General features: G+C 44.2%; 1 long non-coding RNA gene across 1 annotated transcript in view; it reads right to left on the reverse strand.

Moving 5' to 3' along the window:
* LOC142019925 (uncharacterized) overlaps positions 1-25,182 on the reverse strand; it is a 65,883-nt gene that overhangs the window by 36,251 nt on the left and 4,450 nt on the right. Inside the window, exon 2 of the long non-coding RNA XR_012647232.1 lies at positions 12,953-13,085. This is a non-coding gene — a long non-coding RNA (uncharacterized LOC142019925). The remainder of the gene's footprint in view (positions 1-12,952; positions 13,086-25,182) is intronic.

A 25,182-nucleotide genomic window follows, 5' to 3' on the forward strand; every position in this document is an offset into this window, starting at 1 on the left:
GTCAGTACAAGATGGGAGAGATTCATCTTAGTTATCCTAGATAACCAGAGTACTTTAAAATTCCTTTATCAAAAGGCCTGATGCAGAATAAATCTGGATATCAGTATATGAAAACATTATTCTTCTCAATTATTTCACTTGCAGCAAATATCTTGCTATACCGTTCTATAACATTGTGAAGCACATCTGAGCTACTGCAAAGGGGTCTAATTCTCAGAAACAGCTGCATAATGACTACACTGCCATGAACAATAACAAATTAAGGGCATCTACAGAAGTCCATCTGAGTTAGTGAGTACTCCCTTCCTCTTATACAAAGGCAAGACAAATAATTGCCGGATTTTTAAAAATGTCATTCCTCTTATGCCTTACTTCTGAGAAAAGACTGAAAAGGATTTAATACGTATTCTAATTTGTGCATTCTAAATGATTTTACAGCTATGTACATGAGTGAATTGTTTTTTCTGATGTAGTTAAACTCTTGAAGTACCTAAAAATTTAACTGTTCTATTTCAAAATCAAACCAAATTAAATTAAATATTGGCTACAGAAAAAATATAATAATAAAGGTTGAAGTAAATCTATGTTTTCCAATAAAATCCAGAAAGCCATATTATGCAGTGAGCCAGCTAACAGCACAGTCTACTGCTTGAACTGTTTTATTTCTTCACTGATGGTTTTATTTATAGCTGTAATAACAGCAACAATTTTTGGATAATAAAATTTTCAAACAGGGGAGTGATTTTTTTCAGGACATATTCAAAAAATAAACACAAGAGATTAGAATAGTAACATAAGGCTGTCATAACATGCATCTATGAAAGTTAATACGAAGGAAGACCTAAAAACCTTCAAACCATCATTCACTATACATAATAAAGAGAGTGAAAGTCATAATAAAGGCAGCAACAAAGCATAAGGCGTATATCCACGCCCACACTCAACCTTCTGGGTTAATCTTCTGGTTTTGACTACAGCAGTACAGTCAGAATAGGCAACAGCAAGAGAAATTCAGAGCTCTTCCATTTTTTTTACAAGGGATTTTACAGTAAAAGTAGGCTTGGCAAAATTTGTTTTTTTAAAATAATTTTGACCAATAATATTATTGTTTATTGTTAAGCATTCTGTCATTTTTAATCAGTTTAAATTTACACAGTTGTGGGACATTACGGGGAGAGTCCAACCATTATTTAATGGCAGCAGACATTGAAATGCAAGAAGTTGAAGCTTTATAACTGTTAAAACACAAATCACCAAAATCATATCAAAATATACAAATTAAACATCCTCAGATCAAACTGAGCTCTCAGGCAACATTTTTCTTACTTCATCTAGTTGTAAATTTTGATTTTGATTTTTGTAAGTTTGTGTAGATATGATGAAACAGACATGTAACTAATAAAGATCTAATTCTTCCAAAGCTAGCTAAACACAAAAGTTAAATGCCATTTTGTCCATAAGCTGAAATTGCACTTGATACATAAAAAAGACAAAAAACACCAACCTTCCTTCCCTAAAGCACCCCCCGCAGCATCCCTTTTTGATTTCCTGTTCCTGAAGTGGATTGTCCTCAGTGCAACAAATGCATGCAGCACCACAATGTTTCCTAGAAAACTAAAATGTAAAATAATGAAAACAGTATGTAAACATAATGTGCAAATGTGATGTTGTCTAAATGTTACCAGCTCTGTTGTCACAACATCACCTCATTCACTTTTCATAAGATTACTAATACTTCTTACTGTATCATTTATCAATTATACATTTAAAATACAATACAGTTAAGAGTTCCTTCACAACTAATTACAAAGAGCAAATACTTAAGCACAATCTTAACTTTAAGCAAATTGATTTAAGCATGTATTTAAAATTAAGTAAATGCTTAATCATTTCCTGAATACTGATCTTGATACCTAAATAATCAAAACCTCTTATTTTCTTCTTAGACTCTTAAAATACTTACAACACAATCTCTAACCAGGTGATGCATCATGGCTCCCACGTTCTATTAATTCAATAATAATCAACTAAGTTAAAGACAGTAACTCTCACAAGATTTTCAATACTGCTAATACCAATAATGTAATTAAAATCTACTGCCTATTACCAACAATCTTTCTTCTGTAATTGCATGAATCATAAAACCGCCAGAGCATAAACATAACAATAGAGCACGATCTCCTAATTAAATCAGATTCATAATGACTAGCAGATGGTGCTGAAAATAAATTATTTACTTGTACATCATTCACAAAAATCAGACCAGCATGTCAATATTCAAGTGACAATAAAAATACTTTAGCTCTCCAGTTCTAATGACTGAAAGACCATCTAATACAGTGCAGAATCCAGAATCAATTATACCAGCAATAGAATTCCCATTGACTTCAGTGAATTCGGGACTTCACACACTATGGCTCCAAATCTCACAGCACTGAGGACCTCCACCTTCAGCAGAATCTGGAGATGCTCTCTCAGGCTATGTCAACACTAGAGCAAACTGTCAACAGAAGTTACTGTTGGGCTGTACCTTCCAACAAAACTTCTGTTGACAGATTGCAGCCAGACACGAAAGCAGATCACTCTTTCAATCTACTCTGTCAACAGAGAGCAGTCAGACTGCCCAGCCTCTCTCTCAACAGAACGGCCCCTGAAAGTCCACAGACAGGCTCGCATGCCCAGCAATCCCTTCCAGGAGCCCCAGAGACATGCACCCATAAAGGGCTCCCCCCTACGCCCATTCTCTGTCCATGCTGACGCTTACCTACCTCCACGAGGGACAGCATAGCAGCTACAGCAGGGCTCACAGGCATTCTGAGAGAGAAACAGCTCTTTCCAGATAGCCATGGTGCCAGAGCAGCCCCGGGGCTTGCACTGACCCCACCCAGAAGCGCTTCATCTTCTGCTGAACCTCATCATGTCTGTCCTCTGCCTCCTCAGGGAGGATGAACCAAACACCACCTTTGAGGAGCACACCCTTGCTGCCACACAGGCCCACCTGCATTCATCCCTCCCTGGGGTGCACAGGTGGGTCTGGAGGCACAGTACCAATTTCGATTTCTGGGACTGTCTGATCATGGGGCAGTGGGATGACCAGTAATGGCTCCAGAACTTCTGAATGTGGAAAGACACCTTCCTGGAGCTGTGTTCCTAGCTCGCCCCTTCCCTCCACAGACAGGACACCTGGCTCCACTTTGCCATCCTTGTGGAGAAGTGGGTCGCCATCACCTTATAAGAGCTCACCACCCCCAACAGCTATTGCTCCATCAGGAACCAGTTCGGCATGGGGAAGCCCACCGTCGGGGCCATCCTCATGCAAATAAGGCACTCTCAGCCTGCAGGCCCTGCACGAAGGGACGGGGTGCGTCCCGGCCAAGGGGGACCCTTGGACAGCAGGGTTGGGGTGCGAGGTGGGGGGAAGCCCTGACCCCAGAGGACTATACCATCCCACAGTGGATCTCAAGCCTGGTCCAGGAGGGAGCCCAATGTTTTGTGCCCTGGGGTGGCTCCTGGAACCCCTCAGCCTGCTCCCTGAAAGGGCCAGGAGGATTACAAGGGGTCAGGCTCTCTGCCATCTCACCCAGCTCTGTTATCAGGAGTAGTTCCAACAGCATGTTGAAAAGCAGCGTGCTGCTGGGCTGCTTCAATGCTCTTAGCCTCCTGCCACAGATTTTCCGTGGCTTCCTGCACCTTTAAGAATGGCTACAGGCAGGGACCATAGAGCCCCGATTGCTGTGACAGGGCACCCCCCAGGGCAGCTGCCCAGAACCTTGGAGGACTTTTCTGTCAACAGAAGGCCCTCCAGAACATCCATATCGGCTTTCTGTCAACAGAGATCTGTCAAGGGAGGTGTTCTGCCTCATAGGGGAATGGCAGAATGCTGTCAACAAAAGTGTCAGTTTCCTGTAGACAGAGCACCTTGGTAATGTGGATGCTCTGAGGATTTTGTCAACAAAACACCAGTTTTGTTGACAAAACTCTAGTGTAGACAAAGCCTCAGGGTTTAGCCCATTGTTTGTGAAACAAAGATCCAAAATGAATCCTCTTCAATATGGCTTTTCACTATAAACAGGTTTTAGCAGGATTTTTCAAAGGTGCCTGACTCTCATTAGTTGAGCACCCGGCTCCCTTATGCCTGGTTGGAAATTAAAGCCAGTTTTTTCAGTTATGGAACAGATGTGTTGGTGTATTTGACTCAGATCATAATCACTGGATATAATCAATGCAAACACTGAAACAGTCTATCTCCATTACTTAGCTTTTGTTTGTTGATTATGAACTTTCCATATTTTTTAAAAAAGCAAAAATATGGTCAAAAATGAAGGCTTGTAAAGCTTTAATATAGTATATTTGTATTCTTTTTATATAGCATTGACACAGGGTATCACAGACCCTCTGAGGCCCCCTGCTGGACACCTCAGAGCCCTGACAAAGTCCACCCTGAAAAATACAGTAGCAAGGGTCCTACCAAGCTACCTAGAGCCAGAGAGGGTGAAGATGGCATGGGGGAGACCTAGGGAATGCGAATACTGGCACTACTTAGCAGCTGTCTTCTGTGTTCCCTTATTTATCTACAGGGTCTGTCACTGGGATCCAGAACAGTAGGTGAGCCTGGGTTCTCCTTTCACTGTCATTAGCCACTCAGGTAAGTGGCTTGGACACTGGGGCACCCCATAGGGACAACTGAACTGCAGGGGCCCAGCTAGAGAGCTGAAGCCAGTAAGGCTTGAAAGGGTGATGATATGGTCTCCAGGGCAGGATGCCTAGGGCACTACCCTATTGAGAAAGATGTTATGGAGCACACTGAGAGAAATCCCTTTTGGATTTGCACCCTGGTAAGAGCTTTGCTTTGCTCTCTCTCTCAGAAAGTCTGTGTCTACACAAACCCCCTCCTTTTGGAAGGGGCATGTTAATGAAGGAGTTGAAAAGATGCTAATGAGGCACTTATATGAATATGCAGCGCACATTAGCATAATGGCAGCCGCAGCAATTCGAAAGTGCCACTTTCAAATCGTGCACTGCCCATGTAGCAGGGAGCCTTTCAAAACAACCCCAGTCTTCAAAAGACCCTTCTTCAAAAGCCAAAGCAAAAGGGAAGAAGGGGCTTTCAAAGACTGGGGGTTGTTTCAAAAGTCCCCAGCTACACGGGCGGTGTGCAATTCAAAAGTGGCACTTTTAAGTTGCTGCAGCTGCCATTATACTAATGAGGCGCTGCATATTCATGGCAGTGCCTCATTAGCCTCTTTCAAACTCCTTCATTAACATGCCCCTTCCAAAAGCAGGCAGCTCATGTAGACACAACTAAAGTGTGACTCAGCTGGTGGGTTTAATGACCAAAGAGCTATCACAGACAGAGAGAGAGCGTGCAGGCACGCACCGTTCAGCCAAGGGGCCACTTGGAAGAGGTGAGTGTGCCCTGTTACAGTAAGTGGGAATTTGGGACTGACCCCTGAAACGAGCAGGCTATAAAGGAGTTGGTAGGACTGCTGGCCTTGCATCAGCACAGCTCTATGGAAACCCAAAGGGCATTAGTTCAAGAACAGCATGAAGTGCAATTGTCCACTCAACTTCAGCTCCAGCAATACCAGAAGAACCAGGAGCAGCCATTCCAGGAGGCATTGCTGCAGCAAGCAACTAGCTCAGTCTCCTCAGACCAGCTGAACTCTAGGTCAGGGATACCACTGGCCAAAATGGAACTTCATGATGATCTCAAGGCCTTTTTAGTTGCCTTTGAGAGGGCAGACACAACTGCTACTTGGGAAAAAGACATCTGGTCCACACACCTAGCCCCATTCCTGGCCAGGGAAGCTCAAGTGGTTTTTACTGAGCTCCAGAAGACGAAGTAATAGGAAACTTTCAGACAGCAAGTGTTCACCACTTGGAAGTATCTCCAGAAACCTACTGGTGCAGGGTCTGCTCAGAGATTTTTGCCTCAGGGGCTTGCCTCTGGGCTGTAGCCCTGCACCTTAAAATTGGGCCTGCTGATAGCTATGCCCTGAGGTCAGCAGAACTGTGTTGCTCATAGATGCAATAGGCTTGGAGTGGTACAGAGACATCACACTATTTGTTCAATGCCTGGACTGTCAAATATACCCCACCAAGGCGTGATGACTAGCAAGCCCAGTATGCAGAGGCCCCTTGCTGGTTGCCAAAGAGTGTACCAAAAAGACCCAAACTGATCATGAGACAAGTCCCTCTGGATTTACCCCTGGAGCGCTGGTCATGATGGGGGCCTGTCCTCCCAGCTCAGAGCTTCACCACAGAAGCCCTGAGGAGAAGAGGTCAGCCAGAACCTACTGAAGACCTGTTGGTATGCTTTTGCTGAGGAAGACCAGGACACTTCAGCAAGTCCTGTTTCATTATGGAATGTAACTTTGTAGACTGTGGGATTACCAAAACATGTAGCAGCTCTGAGCCTGAGTTCAACCAGTGGCGCAAGGACTGTGTTTTTCAAGTCACTGAGGGAGGGCGTACCAGGTCCTGTGAACAGAATCAGGTACTTCCAAACCCAAGTTCAAGAGCTCCTGCTCAACCTTAGCAACTGCTAATCTGATTGCCCCTTTAAGATGTCATATGCAGATGGGAGTATCCACTCCTAACTCACAGCTTAGGTAAAACTGAAGGTGGGCAATCAGAAAGTTAAAATTAGGGTTGGCGTGACAAAGCTGCTTCCTTGGAAGCATATAATTGGGAGAAACTGCTAACGATTCTCCTCTTTGCTCCTCCCTCACACAGGTCTTCCTTCTCCACCTAAACCAATATCCCAGCAGCTAGATGAGATATTTCCAGTGCTGCGATCTGATCTTTTAGAGGGATCTGTCCCAATATAGAAGATTTGAAAGTTCCAATGGTAACGTTGAGAAGAAGAGAGGGCCTGGTTACATTCCTATCAGGCCAGGGAGAAAGAACCAGGAGAACCATCTCAGTAAAAGGACGATACCCCCAGAAGAGGGAGAAGTGCTGAAGATCTGGGAGACTCTCTGCAGAACGTTCACCCTCCTGACACAGACTAGCCCATTTAACCGAGAGCTACAATCCCGTCCGTGAGCCAAAGCAACAGGACACCTTGGCCGTGTCTACACTAGCTCCAAACTTCAAAATGGCCATGCAAATGGCCATTGTGAAGTTTACTAATGAAGCACTGAAATACATATTCAGAACCTCATTAGCATGCGGGTGGCCACGGCACTTAGAAATTGACGCGGCTCGCCGCTACGCGGCTCGTTCAGATGGGGCTCCTTTTCAAAAGGACCCCGCCTACTTCGAAGTCCCCTTATTCCTATGAGCAGATGGGAATAAGGGGACTTTGAAGTAGCCAAGGTCCTTTCGAAAAGGAGCCCCATCTGAATGAGCCGCATGGCGGCGAGCCGTGTCAATTTCTAAGTGCCGCGCCCACATGCTAATGAGGTGCTGAATATGTATTTCAGCGCTTCATTAGTAAACTTTGAAATGGCCATTTGCATGGCCATTTCGAAGTTTGGGGCTAGTGTAGACATAGCCCTTGAGTGAGTTATATGCATGGACAGCAGTGACAGACAAGACAGTTACTCAGGAGACGGAAGCTTCCCAATTTTCCCCTTTTTAAACTAAAGAATAATATGCTCTCTTGAACTGACTTTGACCCAAGGATTTCAACAAAAGTCTCAAAAGATTATTCCTGATTTCCTTTGAAGAGGAAAGGCTTCAATTCATTTTCCTTCCCCACACACCTCTGACATTTAAAACTCTTGTCCTTTTCAGAATGAAACCAGTCTACATTTTTGAAAGTGAAGTGGGAAGAGCTGTAAAAAATTCATTTACCTTCACAATTTTGTTTCGTACACTTGTAACACTTCTAGGCTACGTCTACACATGAAGCCTACATCGAAATAGCTTATTTCGATGTAGCAACATCGAAATAGGCTATTTCGAAGAATAACGTCTACACATCCTCCAGGGCTGGCGACGTCGATGTTCAACTTCGACGTTGCGCAGCACCACATCGAAATAGGCGCTGCGAGGGAACGTCTACACGCCAAAGTAGCACACATCGAAATAAGGGTGCCAGGCACAGCTGCAGACAGGGTCACAGGGTGGACTCAACAGCAAGCCGCTCCCTTAAAGGGCCCCTCCCAGACACAGTTGTACTAAACAACACAAGATACACAGAGCCGACAACTGGTTGCAGACCCTGTGCCTGCAGCATGGATCCCCAGCTGCCGCAGCAGCAGCCAGAAGCCCTGGGCTAAGGGCTGCTGCACACAGTGACCATAGAGCCCCGCAGGGGCTGGAGAGAGAGCATCTCTCAACCCCCCAGCTGATGGCTGCCATGGAGGACCCGGCAATTTCGACGTTGCGGGACGCAGATCGTCTACACGGTCCCTACTTCGACGTTGAACGTCGAAGTAGGGCGCTATTCCGATCCCCTCATGAGGTTAGCGACTTCGACGTCTCGCCGCCTAACGTCGAAGTTAACTTCGAAATAGCGCCCGACGAGTGTAGCCGCGTCGGGCGCTATTTCGAAGTTAGTGCCGCTACTTCGAAGTAGCGTGCACGTGTAGACACAGCTCTAAACTGCAGGTAGATGCCCAGCTAGTGATATGGAGGAGAGGATCTGTACTCTGATATGTGCCAAGTAAGGGTTGTCTATTATCCAGAGAAGCCCAATATCTTCCAGAGAATAACTGGAGGGTGGGAGATAACCTGGATAGGCTGAGGGCAACTGTGCTAGGATTGGATACAAACAGGAAAGGGATATGAGAAGCTGTAGATGGATTCTGTCCTTTACAAGAATTGCTTGCATTGTCCCCTTATCTGCAGTCTGCAAAACTCTTGCCCTGTTTCATCATCCTATTTCCAGCCTCTGTGAGATTGAGGTGAGAGGCATGATTAGCCATCACAATCTACTTGCTGCCTACATACAGACACCACAGATATCACTAGAAAGAAAACACAGAACCTACACATCCAGAAACAAAAAAATTCCACCCAGCTGAAATAGGGAAGAATTTCTGTTATCTGGAATTAACAGTAATGAGATTTTCACCAGCTAATAGGAATAAGCAGATTTCGATGTTTGCAGGGTCCTTTCGAAAAGGACCCCCGTGTAGATGACCTGTGCACAAGCAAAACGCGGCACTTTCAACGTGCCATGGCCGACAGCATGCTAATGAGGCACTAAAATGAACATTAGTATTCTCTGACTTGGCCATTAGCATGGCCATTTTCAAGTTCTTCCGAAGTGTAGAGGTAGCCACAGTATCATAATTTTTAATAAATAGTGTTAAACCCACTTTGACACCAGTGCCACACTGACACTTTGAGTGCAGAAGTTGGGGGCCTGCAAGAGGCCTTAAAAATACCTTGCCTCTATAGCAGTGGTTCCCACACTTTTTGGCATCACGCCCCCCCTTTTGATTTTTGAGAAACCCTCACGCCCACCCACACCTCTTCTTTGCCACCATCCATTCTCCCGTTAACAAAAAATTACATTTGTAAGTTAAAATAAACACAAAAACGCAATATAAAAATGTTATTTAAAATTAAAAATAAGCACAAATAATTCTTCTTGAAGCATTGCAGGTACCTGGTGCAGCCTGAGTTGGCCAGATGCCTGAGCCCCATGCCAGCCTCCAGAGCTGCCCACACCAGCTGCCCACCTGCCCGAGCTCTACACTGTCAGAGCCACCCGCCCAAGGCGATCAAGCCTCATGATGCTCGGGCCCGCTGCCCGCCTGCCCACCAGGCACCAGGACCGCATGTATCACGGACAGCTGCCTGCCTGCCAGACACCTGCCCAAGCAACCCGCCTGAGCTGCCCACCCAAGCTGCCATGGCCAGTCACCCATGCCTCGCACTGCCAGAGCCAGCCGCCTACCACCAGCCCGAGCCCCATGAGCCGCCCACACAAGCCCCTCCCCTCCCCCAAAGCCAGGCACTACCAGCCCCCTGCTCTTACCCCATCCCCCTCTCCTGAGCCAGGCATCCCTAGCCCCACATCTAACCACATCCTCCTCCCCTTCCTCCCCCAGTCCACACTCATTCACCTTTGCAGAGGCAGCTAGCTCCATATGGGTCTTTGCCAGCTGCCTGCTTTTTACAGCAGCTGCACCAGGTCGCCCACGTAAAATGTCAGGGGCTGAGAGCCAGAAGCAAAGGGCGGCTCTTTCTTGGGGTGGGGGGCATGATGGGTGGCTGGGTCGCCTTGTGCCCCTCCCAGATTTCTTCATGCCCCCTGGGGGTGGCGCATCCCTCAGTTTGGGAAACCATGCTCTATAGGCTTCTGCTTAAAAGCTTCCTCAGGTCACAGATTTCCTGACCTTGGGAAGTAGTTGCCACCACCAAATTATTGCCTTAAAAAGGTATATAGGATAAAGCACAGCTGGTTGCTAGGTGTTACAGAGCAACTAAAAAAAAGGTAGATTAAAGCACAGAGAATTACTTTCCTCTGATTTAGCTCAAAAGTGACAACGTGCAGGGCGGTACGTCAGCCAGCCTCTGAAGTACTGCACCAAGCCCAAAATAAAATATAACCTAATCATGTCTAACTAAACATTTACTTTTTACTTACATATCTGTATACCATTTTTGAGGCCCAGATATTTACTAAACTCTCCAAACTTGGCTCAGGCTTAAACCATTTCTGTGTCTCTCTTCTCCAAAAAAAAAAAAAAAAAAGACTTTTTCATCAGATAACTACTTCAATTCAAAAATCCCCTTCTCACCCCCCGATTGGCTCACCTGGCTGCTTGCCAAGAGAGAACCACTCTCTCTGGGTTTAACTGTTTACAGACATTTATAACACATAAACAATGAGACATTTCACATTTAGTTAATTTGCACTCTCTTTACTTTTACAATGTGATTTCTTTACTTCTGTTAAACTATTCTTATAAAACACAAATAAACAACTCATTTGCACACACACTTATGGAACTGTTGAAGCCTATATTATTAGGCTATTAGATTGCACTAACTCTTATCATTCATGTCAGGAGTTACCGCAATCTAATGTAGTAGTAAAAATAAGGTACATTTTATTTTGGTATTACTTAAAACATCAGAAAAAATATGTGGATACAATTGAGATATTTACATATAATGAGCTTCTTCTAAACGAAAAGATGTCCATCTTCCTGGACTATACTAGCCTCAGGAAGCTATGGGCAGTGGAAGCTCAACGGAAAGCCCTGCCCTGGAAGGAGGCCAAGAAAGAAAGCAAGCATGGAAAAAGTGCAGTTCTGCAATAAGATGCTGTAGAGTTGCTTGTGACAGGATAGCCAATGTATACTAAATTAGTTCCCCTTGCTGAAGTGTTTTTGCTAGCATGACAGAGCTTATAAGAGAGTCATCTTCCTACATGCCCTTAGGTGTGGAAGCAGATTTAAATAATATCTCTCCAAAAAGAAGGGCATAAATTGAGACCCATACAGTACAAACTACTTTTATATAATTATTTAACTAATTTTGCCAGTCATGGATTCAAGCACCATTTAAGAGTACGGTACAAGTACTGTTCAAGTTTTGAACCTACAATTCCACTATTCCAGCAAATGACTAAGAATTTAAATTAATTAATTTAATTGAAACCACACCCTGTTCTGAAAGTTACAAATCCAGGATTTGTTAGACCACAAAGAGTGGAGAGAGAGAGTAAACACCACAGTTGAGGACCTTGCAAAAGGAAACACCATGTCATGAGCAAGCCATTACCAGGTAATGAGTGGTTAGCTCAACCCACCACGCCTAGTCACAACAGCAGCATTATCACACTCAGAAGTTTTAGCCTGAACCAAACCATTTCAGGCTTTATAGATCAAATGCAACATAGTAACAGCAGTACTCTAACCGGTAAGTGACAAGAGCCTAAGGTCACAAAATCAGTATCTAGTTTCTCATCTGAGAATGGCAATCTTTTGCTAGCTGACATTGGAATACAACATATTGACACTTATCTGCACATCCAGAACCAATAATGAGTCAAGGAGTCATTACGTTTTCTGGAAATCAGGCTGACCAGAAATCATAACATCTTCAAAGAAAAATTCAAGAGCCACCTCTTTCCAAAAGCATTCTCTCAAATACATGCATGCATAAGCTATGCTTCACTGAAGGGCATTCAGAAATACCCCAGTGCTCTAACTAATATACATGAATTTAAAAAAACCAAAAAAATCACTGATTTCATTTCAGATCTCTCTTTCAACATCACATATTCAAGTCTATGAAAATCACAAAGATGTTACATTTGCTGAAGCTATATATTCACACTCAGAAGCTCTAATACTCCAGACAAGAACTAAATAACAGTGTAACTGTACCACTTAATTAAAACAGAAGTTATCTGCTTTAATCAACTTGAACTATTGGATCCCCCCACACGCACATTTTAAAAACATTTATTTTCTCTAGAACCACACACACACATACACACACACAAACTATAAAGACATTTCTTTTCTCTAAATCCACATAATACTCATACACTCTGGACACTATTAAGTAACTTCTGTTGAAATCATGTACTTTGTTGATGAGTGCAACTTGCCCACTCTAAACATGAGAACACAACTCCAAATATATTTCATGTTTGCCTGTTTGAAAATAGAAGAAGAAGAAGAAGAAAGTAGACATATGTGTGCCAACATTACTTTGCCTTCACACATGCAATCTTGGGGAAAACTATGCTAGAATTCAACATTTTAATTTGTAATACCTATGATTTCTCAAAAAATCGAATGTAATTGTTGATCATTAATTATACAAGCAATATCCATGCCGCTAAAACCCTCCAGCACAGAGTTTGTCTTGTAACATCACTAGGTTTTGATATAACCACCTGCTGAATTTTGACAAATATGCCAAATCTAATAAACCAGAAAAGGAAGACGAACCCTTAACCATCCTTGTTGTCAATAAGCAAGGGTTCTCAGAAACTTCAGCTAGAATAAATGCAATAGCTATACATACTTACACTGAACTCACAGAAATCAATGCTATCAAGACTTTTGCTTCTGTGTATTCTTCCTTTTATTCTTCTTAAAGAAGGTTTTCCTTGACTCACACTACAAGTAGCACCATTCGGATTTTCAGTTGATGGAGTTACCCTGTCAAGTTAAAAAAAAGATTATGTAGAAAATTTTCAGAAATCTCAGACACTTGGTTTAAATGAAGACACACTGCAAGGCACAGTATAAATCTAAACAACTGCTTAATCACATCAGAAAACCAAGATGTCACCCAATAAGCACCATACACATTGTCAAGGCTAAACAATTAAAGATTTAGATGACAATGTGATGGATGTCACAGAAATACTGACAATAAATAGAATAATACATTTTATTAAATGTTGTCAGAAAAATGAAATGGATCTTAACAGAACGTATTTTTCTGGCAATTGTAAGGGAATTTCAGCTCTCTGATACATGATCATGGCTCCCAAAAACTTTGATGACAGAGTACCACCTGTACATGCACATGCCCCTGTCTTTCAAACCTTTTCCAATTTATGAATGGATTTTGAAATTAATTAGCTCTATTAGGGAAACACATTTGAGCTACATTTACAAAGTCAATTAACATGCAGGTACTCAAAACTGAATCTGCAACTGCAGTACTGTGAACAAGTGATTCACATTTCAAGTTGCTTGTTGCTAGCTGTTAATGACTTTAAACCAGTAATAGGCAACCAAGTTCAGCGAGTGGCCTGTACGCACAGCCTTCCTTCACCTCAGGACACCTCACGGGCAACCTATGGAACACAGTCCACTGAGGTTCCACTTGCGGCCCGCATGCCCCCTTTCTGCCTCCCTCCCCACATGCCTCTAGCACACTGGGGCACTGGAGCCCCGCACTTCCTACTCCTTTTGCTCCTTCCCAGCACATCCAGAGCACCACGAATCCACTGATTCATGCTCCGTCCCCACCTCTCCTCCTCCATCCCAAAACTTGAACAGGCATGAACTTTGCTTTAAACTATCCTGCTTAATTAACACAGTCAACCTAAGCAAGTTTTGGAAAAGCAAGTTACAAGACATCAGAAATGGATCAAAAAAGGAAGAGAACACTTTAATAACTCGGACAATTAACAACATGGTGAAAGAAATCATATCTTTTACTGGACCAACTGCTGTTCTGAAGTACACAGAACTTTACAGCCTACATAATTAAAAAAACTGTTAACATGAATATTCATATTTCTAAAATGTTTTTCCAATTATAGACATAAATAGCATCTAAGATTAATATAGCTATTTTTTCAATTAGTTTTTGCATTTGACAGCACTTTGGAAACCAGTTTGATGTTTTTCCTGCAAAATTAAGATCCCTGTTCATAAAAATACTTGAAGGTTTGCTCAATTTTTACATTGTTTCTTTGGCATTAGTGTATTTATCATGTGCTTAAGTGTTCTGTTCAGGAGGGAATCTGGGGTAAAAAGGTGGGTGTTCTTTTTCAAGCTCCGCACATATGAATCATGAAAATGAGATGCTGCAGTGCAGACCATAGCTTGGGCTGATGTTCAAAATATGATTGGTTACAGTGGTCTGTTTGAGTTTGGCTCTTCCAAATAGGGAAAAAATATGCCAGTGGGTTCTGCTTGGTTCCTGGCGCTGGGCTTCTTCTTGACTGCAGTTGAAAGGAAAAAAACCACTGTAAATATTACTTAAGAGTCATGTGTAGTTGTTTGGTACATAGGATTAATTATACACAGTGTACTGCTATCGCCTTTGAAAATGTAATGTCTATTTATTTATTTATTTAGTAGGATTGTTAGTTGGAAGAGACTACAGAGCTAAGCTGGAGACGTGTTTTAGATGAGTTTAGACATTTCTTCCTCAAGGTACAGTGACTACAATTTGTTATTGTAAAGATAGCTAATGATTTTCACATTCACCTCAAGAAAAGTCAATTTAATCCTGAATGCTTCCTCATAGCATGTTAAATATATGTAAAGTGGATGATGTGCAGTGTTTTTATATATTGTGAGATCACCTCACCTCCATTAGACCCCTTTCCTATACATGAAAATTACTGAAAATTATATTTTTAAATCCATTGGCTGCAACACTGCCTCACACTGAGCACTGTTCTGTATTTTTAAAAAAAATTCTTCAGACACAGTGAGAGCATATAAAAATGATAAATAGGTTCAATCAAGATCATATGCTCTTTAATCAAGCACTGAAAAAGGATGTGTTGGAAGGGGCTATCTGAGACACTTGGAAGACCCTTGTTTCAAATCTCCTGACTGAAAGGAGGACGCAGAGTTTGCTGACTTCAATGGAGTCTGTTCCCCACTGCATAATGCTAAAGAATCTCTGACAGAGATTACTTAACTCTGGACCTTACAGAAACAAATCTGAAAAATCCGTTTTTACCTCTGGAGATCTCAGATTGTGCCGAGTATTGTTAAGAAGAATCTCTACTTTATAAAGCCTCTCATTTAACTGCCTTCCTCTACAAAAAAACAAAATGATATTTAATCAACTAATTAAAAAGCCACTCTCCAGCTACCAGTAGAGAGGGGGAAGCTTTGCATGGTATGTGGCAGTGGGGAAGGGAAGAGAGGCTAAGTCATTCATTTCTGCAGAATTTAAGTTATTACTTTTACATTTTTTCTTGCCTTTATTATAGAGAAGATGACCTCGTAAGTGTGAAACAAATATAAATCATACCAGTGTGGCCTTTCTGAATCTATATAGATTAAGATGCAGGTAAATTTTCCATTTCCTATACAGGGAACATTTTCAGGGACAATATTTATGGCATCAGAGGTATCCAGAAGCAAGGGGTGAGACTATGTTATGTTAAATAAGAATTCTTCAATACAATCAGATCCTCTCAAAGCACCATCCATAAAACTGACTACAGGCAACACCATAACAAAAGCAATTTATTTTTCACCTTCTATTCTTCTAGCCTTTCTCAAAACACATCCAACTGCAACCCCACCAGAAAGAGAGGAGAAACCTATTTATAATTTAAACATTTATAGCTAAAAAAACTAACACAAGTTGATGGGTGATGGTGTCTCCTCCTGCCCCTTCCTCCGCGCCTGTTATGAGAAAGCACTTTTGTTTAAAACTAGAAAAACAAACAAATAAATTATTTATTCCCCATCTTTAAATACTTTTATCCCTGGCATTTGGAATTTGTCATAAGCTAAATGGGGGGTGGGGTGAATTTGTGTTACATGTTTGTTAAAAAATTTGTAGTACATTACTAAACTGATAGCTTATGGGCTCTGTTGCCAGGGCCCACAAAGGAGATGTTCAAAGCAATCTACTGGATTTTTAAAAGTGAATATAGTCAAGATTTTCAAAAGTGACTAGTGCTTTTGGGTGCCTAAAATCTCATTGAGCCTATTAACTTACTTAGTGTCTATAATCCTTACTCACAAAAACAGTCTGACTTTTGCACTGAGTGGTTCCTGAGCAGATACTGTATTTTTGTTAATTTTATTCCCATTGATCAGAAAATATATCTTTTTAAAATAATTTTTCTAGAAACTAAAAGTCTAATATGAGATCTTGTTCCATTTATTTATTGGCAGATCCGCTAATCATTAAACTTTACTCACTCATGAATAATCCAACTGTCACGGGACGACTTAAGAAATAACTAGATAGAATGCATGTTCAAAAATGATATAAACTGTTTACAATGCATGGTATTATAGCTTTCAGAAAAGGCCACAAAATTTAGCCACTTTTCTGCATGTTGCAAGAACAAAAACAACTTAGATATAAGTTTGATTTGTTTGCAACACAATAAAAGAATGAACATGGTTTTTACATATTATTTTAAATATCATACACTAAAACATCTCCATATTATACACTAAAATGTGCACTGCTGTTTAATTTCTTGCTTGTGATATGAAAAGTTAAACAATTCTTTGTTACAGAATAATTCTGACTCAGACAAACTGAACAAATTTAAAAATCTATGCTATACAAGTCAATTACATTAAACAGTATCGCAAAATTTAATGCAATTTCCAAGGCAGCTCTTTTACTTTCATCATAATTAACTGGTGTTACACACTCGTATTGGTCTATTAAAGTTTACTAGATTGGCAGGTTTTATTAGCAGCAGTTCGTGTCGGAAGATATGTTGCAACAAAACTTCTGTCGACAGAGCACGTTCAGACAGCAAGGCACATCGAAAGAGTGATCCGCTGTGTTGACAGAGAGTGGCCAGTCAGCCTGGCTGCCCTTGGTAAAATGGCAACCCTGAACTATGTCAGCCAAGGTTATAGGTCACTAGTTCCTTCCAAGAGCTGGAGATGCATACTTAAAGGGACCCCTCCTGACAGCCATTCTCTGCCCCTGGTGTGGGCTCACTTCTGGCTGCGAGGGAAAGCAGAGCACTCACAGTGCACTCTGCGCTTGCCCTGCATTTGTGGGTGACACAACTGGTCCATGGGTGCCACGCAGCCAGAACTTGTGATGGCCCCACACAGACATGCTGCAGCTTGTGCTAAACTTTCAGGCAGCTGTCTTCCTGTTCCTCATCAAGGGCAAGCCCAGGAACACCTTCAGGGAGGGCGCCCTGACTGATAAAGCTACACACCTGCATACACACACACCACTGCACAGGCAGCTCTGGAGCACCACACCAGTTCGGACTGGTGGGACCAGCTGGACATGCAGCAGTAGGATGACCAGCAGTGGCTCCAAAACTTCCGCGTGCAGAAGGCCACCTTCTTGGAGCTCTGTGCCTGGCTTGCCCTTGCCCTCTAGAGACACGACACCCAACTGCAGCCTGCCATCCCCATGGAGAAGCGAGTCACAAATCGCCTTATGGAAGCTCACCACCCCCGAGAGCTACTGGTTGGTGGGCAACCAATTTGCCATTGGGAAGTCCATCATCGGGGCCCTCCTCATGGAGATAACACACTCCTGACAGCAGTTCCTGCTTGTGTGGTGGGGTGGGGGAGCAGGGCAGCCTAGCTAAGGGGGATCCTTGGGAAGTGGGGTTGGGGCTTTGAGGGGTGGAGCTGGGGTGAAGCGGGAAGCCCCAGGCCAGGGGAACATGCTGTCCCACCCTCACACAGCCCTCCTATTGGGGGGGCTCACAAGGGGGACTCCTGGGGAGCTCCAGGGGAACGGATGGGAGGGGACTCCCCAAGGGCCGAGGTACTCCCTCCCTCAGTTCCTGTCATGTGTGTTTGGTCACCCCCCTCAGCAGGTTGTGAGGGCCATCAACTCGATCCTGTTAGAGAGAGTCATCTGTCTGGGGGACCCGACCAAGTCACGGCCAGATTCATTGCCCTGGTGTTCCTTAACTGAGCCGGGGCCATTGATGGGACCCACATCCCAATCTGTGCCCCATGGCATAGCACAGACAAGTACATCAACAGTAAGGACTGCTTCTCGATGGTCAACCAGGCCCTGGTCAACCACCGTGGACAGTTCACGGACATGTATCTAAGGTGTTTATACACAAATGCAAGAAGCCTGGTAAACAAACAGGAGGAATTAGAGGACTTGGCACAGTCAAAGAAGTATGAGGTGATTGAAATAACAGAGACTTGGTGGGATGACTGGCATAACTGGAGCACTAACATGGAAGGGTATAAACTGTTCAGGAAAAACAGGCAGGGGTGAAAAGGAGGAGTTGCAATGTATGGCAGAGAGCAATATGATTGCTCTCAGAGCTCCAGTATATGGAAGGGGAAAAGCCAGCTGAGACTCTTTGGCTGGGTCTACACGTGCCCCTTCCTTTCGAAAAGGGCATGTTAATGAGCAGGTTCGAAATATGCTAATGAGGTGCTGCAATGAATATGCAGTGCCTCATTAGCATAATGGTGGCCATGGCAATTTGAAAATGCAGCTTTTCGAATCGCGCGCCACCCATGGAGATGGGAACTTCCAAAAGAACCGCACCCGCCCTCAGTTTTCGAAAGCCCTTCTTCCGATCGCCTGAGAAGGGTCCTTTCGGAAGGTCCCATCTCCACGGGCGGCGCGATTTGAAAAGCTGCACTTTTGAATTGTCGCGGCCGCCATTATGCTAATGAGGCGCTGCATATTCATTGCATTGCCTCATTAGCATATTTCGAACCTGCTCATTAACATGCCCCTTTCGAAAGGAAGGGGCACGTGTAGACCCAGCCTTTGGCTTAAGCTTAGAAGCAGAAGCAACAGAGATGATGTTGTAGTTGGTGTCTGCTACAGACCACCAGATCAGGTAGATGAGATAGATGAGGATTTCTTCAGACAACTAAAAGAAGCTTCTATATCATAGGCCGTGGTTCTCATGTGAAACTTTAATCACCCACACGTTTGTTGGAAACCATTACAGCAGCACACAGACAATCCACAAAGTTTCTGGAGAATGCTGGGATAACTTCCTGGTACAAGTGCTGAAAAAACCAACCAGCAGCCTTGTGCAGCTTGACCTGCTGGCCACAAACAGGGAAGAAATAGTAGGAGAAATAGAAGTGGGTGGCAAACTGGGCTGCAGCGATCATGAGATGGTAGATTTCAGGATTCTGACAAAAGGAAGAAAGTTGAGCAGTAAAATACAGACTCTTGATTTCAGAAGAGCAGACTTTGACTCCCTGAGAGAACTGATGGGCCGGATCTCCTGGTAAGCTAATAAGAAGGAGAAAGGAGTTCAGGAGAACAGGCAGTATTTTAAAGAAGCCTTATTGAAGGCATAGGAACAAACCATCCTGATACGCAGTAAGAAAAGCAAATATGGTAGGCAACCAGCTTGGCTTACCAGGGAAATTCTTGGTGAGCTTAAACACAAAAAGGGTGCATGTAAGAAGTGGAAACTTGGACAGATGACTAAGGAGGAGCATACACATATGGCTGGAGAATGCCGAGGGGAGGAGGGGCAAATCAGGAAAGCAAAAGTACAATTGAAACTGCAGCTAGCAAGGAATGTAAAGGGCAACAAGAAGGGCTTCTACAGGCATGTTAACAATAAGAGGGCTATGAGGGAGGGTGGGGGGCTGTTACTGGAAGAGGGAGGTAACCTGGTGACAGATGACATGGGAAAGGCTAAAGTACTCAATGCTTTTTTTGCTTCAGTCTTCACAGACAAGGTCATCTCCCAGACTACGGCACTAGGCAATGCAATATGGGAAGAAGGTGGACAGTCCTCACTGAGGAAAGAACAGGTTAAGAGCTATTTAGAAAAGCTAGATGTACACAAACCCATATTTAATGCACCCAAAGATACTGAGGGAATTGGCAGATGTCATTGCAGAGCCTTTGGCTATAATCTTGGAAAACTCCTGGAGATCGGGAGAGGCCCTGGGTGACTGGAAAAGGCAAATGTAGTGCCCATCTTTAAAAAATGAAAGAAGGACAATCCAGGGAACTATAGACCTGTCAGCCTTACCTCAGTCCCCAGAAAAATCATGGAGGGGGTCCTCAAGGAATCCATTTTGAAGCACTTGTAAGAGGGGAACGTGCTCAAGAGTAGTCAACATGAATTCACCAAGGGCAAGTCATGTCTGACCAATCTGATTAGCTTTTATGATGAGATAACTGGCTCTGTGGTCATGGGAAGTCAATGGATGTGATATACCTTGACTTCAGCAAAGCTTTTGGTACAGTGTCCCACAACATTGTTGCCCATCAGTTAAGGAAATATGTATTGGATACGTGGACTGTAAGATGGATAGAAAGCTGGGTAGACGATTGGGCCCAACGAGTAGTGATCAACAGCTCCATGTCTGATTGGTGGTCAGTTTCAAGTAGGGTACCCCAAGGATTGGTTCTAGGACTGGCATTGTTCAACATCTTTGTTAATGACCTGGATGAAGGGATGGATTGCACCCTCAGCAACTTGCAGATGACATGCAGCTAGGGGGACAGATAGAAACATTGGAGGGTAGAGATAGGATCCAGAATGACCTAGATAAATTGGAGGATTGGACCAAAAGAAATCTGATGAGGTTCAACAAGCACAAGTACAGACCCCTGCACGTGGGATGGAAGAATCTCAACCATTTTTACAGGCTGGGCGCTGACTGGCTAAGCAGCAGTGCAGCAAAAAAAGGACCTGGGGATCATGGTGGATGAGATGCTGGATATGAGTAAACAGTGTGCCCTTGCAGCCAAGAAGGCTAATGGCATATTGGGGTGCATTAGAAGTTATTTGGCACTGGTGAGGCCTTATCTGCAGCATTCCATCCAGTTCTGGCCCTCCCAATATAGAAAGGATGTGGATGCACTGGAGCAGATCCAGCGGAGGGCAATGAAAATGATTAGGGGGCTGGAGAACATGACCTATGAGGAAAGACGGAAGGATCTGGGGTTATTTAGTTTGCAGAAGAGAAGAGTGAGGGGTGATTTGATAGCGGCCTTCAACTCCCTGAAGGAGGGCTCTAAAGAGGATGGAGAGATGCTGTTCTCAGCAGTGATGGATGGCAGAACAAGAAGCAATAGTCTTAAGTTACAGATGGTGAGGTGTAGGTTGGATATTAAGAAAAACCATTTCACCAGAAGGGTGCTTAAGCACTGGAATGAATTACCTAGAGAGGTGGTGGAATCTCCATCCCTAGAGGTTTTTAAGTCCTGGCTTGACAAAGTCCTGGCTAGGATGATTTAGTTGGGGTTGATCCTGCTTCAGGCAGTGGCCTGAACTCGATGACATCCTAAAGTCCCTTCCAGCCCTAGGATTCTATGATTTACACTGGGTGGGTGGGCCAGGCACATGATGCCTGAATGTTTGGCAGCTCCAGCCTGTGCCAGAGCCTGGCGGTGGGCACATTCACCCCACTGCCATGAGCTGGCAGTTGGTGACATGCGGACACCACCTTGCATTGTGGGGGATGCAGCCTACCCCCTCATGCCGTGGCTGATGAAGCCCTATATCAGCCAGAGGGACCCGAGACAGGGACTATTTAATGCCTGTCTGAACAGTGCCAGGATGCAGGCTGAGTGTGCCTTTGGCCACCTTGAGGCATGGTTCAGGTGCCTGCTCACCTGCCTTGACATGGGGGAGCAAAACATCTGCATGACATTATGGAGGGGAAGGAGGAGACCTTCCTCCTGGGGTTGGGGCTGGACACCACTCATGAGGGCACAGCTGGGCACAGCTGCTGTCTGCTAGGTCCACCACAACGGGCTGCGGATCCAGGAAGCCCTGAGGGAGATCTTCTCCCAAGAACCCCAGTAATACTCCCCAGGCCCGTCCCAGTGGGGTCCTCGGGTCCACAGTCCTACGCCATCCCCACCACGACTTCTCCCTTTGCCCCCACCCCTCCCTGACCCCCCGCATAATAATGACAGACACTTGGTGAACAATTAAGTGGACTTTACTGAAAAAAAAATTGTGCCAAACAAAAACAGTGCAATTCAAAACTATTTACAACATAGGTGTACAAAATAAACACAGTGCAATTCCAAACTATTTACAGAAGTTACGTGCAACCATAACTATTTGCAGCAGGCGAGGGCTTTGGAGCTGGGGGTGAGGGGCCTCAGAACATGGGGGAGTCGGGGACTGGGACAAGGAGGCATAGATGAAGGTACAAATGGGGAGGGAGGGAGGGCCGGGTGGTGGGGGTAGCTGCACAAGGCTGGGACAGCATGTCTCACCAGACACTGGTGACAGTGTCACAGCAGGACATTAACTGGTCCGAGGCCCACAACCGCCACTCCAAAGTCAACCCGGAGGCAATGCACCATCCTCCTGTGGATGTCTTGAAGGACGGCAACATGCTGCCACATGAGATCTTCATGGACCCGCCAAAGACTCCTCTGGTTGTGGATTTGGCCTGGTTGCCTTGTGGGAATGGCCCAGCCCTTGGATGGTGTAGGTCCAGCCATATGGAAGACAAGGAGGAGAGATGGTGAGTCACTCATGCAATGCAGCCCCTCAGGCCTTGCCCCACACCATGAGCCGTGACCGATACCCTGGGCCAAGGGACAAGAACGTCTTGGGAACAAAGCCATGTGTGTCCTGCGCAGCAGACCTTGCCGCAAGGGGTCTCTGTTGTGCCTCTGGGGCCATGCTGGCTGCTGCAGCTGTCAATGAACGAGAGGACAAGGTGGCCATCCAGCCATAGAGGGGTCCTCTCATGGGCAGCACGTGAGCCAGAAGCAGCCTAGCCCTACTCAGGGCCCACTCACACACCTGTGACTTACAGTGCTGCTCACAGGAGTGGGTGCTGCCTCTCACCTGTGGGCATGCCCATGTGCTGGGTGCTGCATTCCTGGGTGTGCATGGGGTCAGGCTGGTGCCCTTGTAGCAGGTGGTGGGGGGACCCTTTCCCCCAGGGCCGGTGCTCGTTCAGCCTCCCGTGAGCCTGGAAGCAGGATATCATCCATACCTGGGGGATGCCTGCTGAATCCGGGTGGTTCCATGTGCTGGGACCGCAAAGTGAAGTCCCACCCGAGCCAACAAGCGACACTCACAGCACACCCTGTATGTGCCCACTGCCCGTGCCCTGGGATGTATACTCACCAGAGGGACCCTTGCCAAGATTGGAGGGTGCCTGTGCCATTGCCTGGCTGCCAGAAACCAGGTCTAACACCTTGACAAGGCTGCTGGCCTCGGAGTCCGGCTCCTGCAGGGGTTAGGCCTCGGCTGCTTCCTCTTCCTCTGAGGGCTCCTGCTGTGCTGGGGATGCCTCGAGCCCCACATCAAGGCTCAGGTGAGGGGGTGAGGTGTCCCCTCGCAGCATGTGGTGCAGCACCCTGTAGTAGGGACAAGAGGATGGCAGGGGCAGGAGTGTGGTCCTGTCCCCAAGCATTGCCGTTATGTCAACAAAACAGCTGTTTTGTCAACAAAACCTACCAATGTAGATATAGCCAGTGGGAATATTATTCACTGTGTGTGACTGGAGTAATTATAGAATGTCAGTACAATATTTACACACAAACTTAATCTTATAAATACAACTTAAATGTTATTTTTCTTATTGCTGACAACTTTTGTTGCAAACTTCCTCTTGTGTTCACCTTAACACCACACAAATCCTTCAGAAAAGACTAATCACATCTATTAGAGCTAGATGTTATGCAGGCAGCTGCTCTTGTGCAAATTTCCTCACACTTTTGCCATAACACCACATGTATCCTCCAAGAAAAGCCTGATCTTGCTCTGGAAGATGCTGGACAAACTAAATGTTATTTATCTAATTGCTACCTACTGTTCATTCAGAAAAGTGTACTATGAAGACATATAAATTTTCCCGTTTTGTGTATATTTCTACTGATGTTCCTCTGAAAAGTAATATTTAAAGTCACTACAACTGTTGTTCAGTTGCAGGTTAAGGAGTAACTGAATATGTTCACAATAAGCAACACCGGAACAGAAAAAAAATTAAAAATTCAGAATCTTAAGCAGATGGGACTTTTATCTGTTTTCTGACTAAAGTATCAGTACTTGAAATTATAGTAGCTTGACATTGGATGCTAAGCATCCCCACTGCTAAAAAAAGTGATGATGTTAGTAAGACTCAGAAGAACGTGATCAGTGTATCTAGTGATATTAACAAAAGACAGGAAGTGCTAACATTCACTCCTACTGATCACACTGGGAAGACTTCAAAGCCATTCCGTATTAGTATTTGTCTTTAAAAGATGACTTGATAAGGCCAGTTTCATTTTCATGAATAAAGGACTAATAACATCAATTAGAGCCAGGCACTGTGCAAACAGCTGCTGCTGTGCAAACTTCCTCACACATTTGCCATAACACCAGATGCATCCTCCAATAAAGCCTGATCTTTCCCTGAAACACGTTGATCATTCTAATACAGCAAAGCACTTACGCATGTGCTTAACTTTAAACACGTGGATTGCACACCAGTGACTTCAATTACATGACAATGCTTGAAATTAAGCAGGTGCCTAAACGCTAGGCAGGACTGGAATCAGAATGCTCAGCACTGTGCAATGTCTTACCCTACATGAATCACTACATCAGTTTTTCATGTCTTGTTAATAGCAGCCCTAAAAGGAGCAGAGGAAATCATCTAGTTAAAACAATGTACATGTAATTTCTTCAATCTGACACATTACATATTTTCTATAAACTAAGGGTCACTTCAGACAACCCCAAAACAGGCACAAGAGTCTCATATTTACACTACCCATATTTCTCTTAATTATTGCCATAATACTCTCAATACAACTGGCAGAATCTTGTATCTTGTATTCTGAACTTTCTCACAAAAAGTTCCTTGCTGTACTACTGAAGTCCACAGAAGTTCTAATATTGACATAAAC

The sequence above is a fragment of the Carettochelys insculpta genome, chromosome 12, assembly GCF_033958435.1.
Source record: "Carettochelys insculpta isolate YL-2023 chromosome 12, ASM3395843v1, whole genome shotgun sequence".
Classification (NCBI taxonomy): Eukaryota; Metazoa; Chordata; order Testudines; family Carettochelyidae; genus Carettochelys; species Carettochelys insculpta.